Source organism: Aquarana catesbeiana, linkage group LG04 (assembly GCF_042186555.1).
Source record: "Aquarana catesbeiana isolate 2022-GZ linkage group LG04, ASM4218655v1, whole genome shotgun sequence".
In the NCBI taxonomy this organism is placed as follows: Eukaryota; Metazoa; Chordata; class Amphibia; order Anura; family Ranidae; genus Aquarana; species Aquarana catesbeiana.
Window position 1 is genome coordinate 159,006,913 of NC_133327.1, and position 1,109 is coordinate 159,008,021.

Sequence of the window (1,109 nt, forward strand, 5' to 3'; positions counted from 1 at the left end):
TTGCAGCAGCAAGTACTGGTGTAATGTGGTCTCAGCGGACACAGCATTGTGATCCTCTGAGCGTCATTTCCAGTATAGCGTCAAGTGTGAAAAACTGTCTGCCGTACAGCCACGTCCCAACGTTTCGTCATAATGACTTACTCATGGGATTCTTTGGGACGTGGCTGTACAGCAACCAGTTTTTCATGCTTGACGCTATACCGGAATGCAAGACACACTTACAAAAATATATAATACATTAATATATAATATATTTACAAAACTGTGAGGGGTGTACTCACTTTTGTGAGATACTGTATATATGTATATTTATACACTATATTGTCAAAAATATTGGGACACCTGCCTTTACACGCACATGACCTTTAATGGCTTAGTCCGTAGGGTTCAATATTGAGTTGGTCCAACCTTTGCAGCTATAACAGCTTCAACTCTTCTGGGAAGGCTGTTCACAAGGTTTAGGAGTGTGTCTATGGGAATGTTTGACCATTCTTCCAGAAGCGTATTTATGAGGTCAGGCACTGATGTTGGACATGAAGGCCTGGCTCACAGTCTCCGCTCTAATTCATTCCAAAGGTGTTCTATCATGTTGAGGTCAGGACTCTGTGCAGGCCAGTCAAGTTCCTCCAGCCCAAACTCCGTCATCCATGTCTTTATGGACCTTGTTTGTCCAATGGTGTGCAGTCATGTTGGAACAGGAAGGGGCTATCCCCAAACTGTTCCCACAAATTTGGGAGCATGAAATTGTCCAAAATGTCTTGGTATGCTGACGCCTTAAGAGTTCACTTCACTGGAACTAAGGGGCCAAGCCCAACCCCTGAAAAACAACCCCACACCCTAATCCCCCCTCCACCAAACGATTTGGACCAGTGCATAAAGCAAGGTCCATAAAGACATGGATGAGCGAGTTTGGGGTAGAGGAACTTGAATGGCCTGAGTCTTGACCTCAACACGATAGAACACCTTTGGGATTAATTAAAGTGGAGACTGTGAGCCAGGCCTTCTCGTCCAACATCAGTGCCTGACCTCACAAATGCGCTTCTGGAAGAATGGTCAAACATTCCCCTAGACACATCCTAAACCTTGTAGACAGCCTTCCCAGAAGAGTT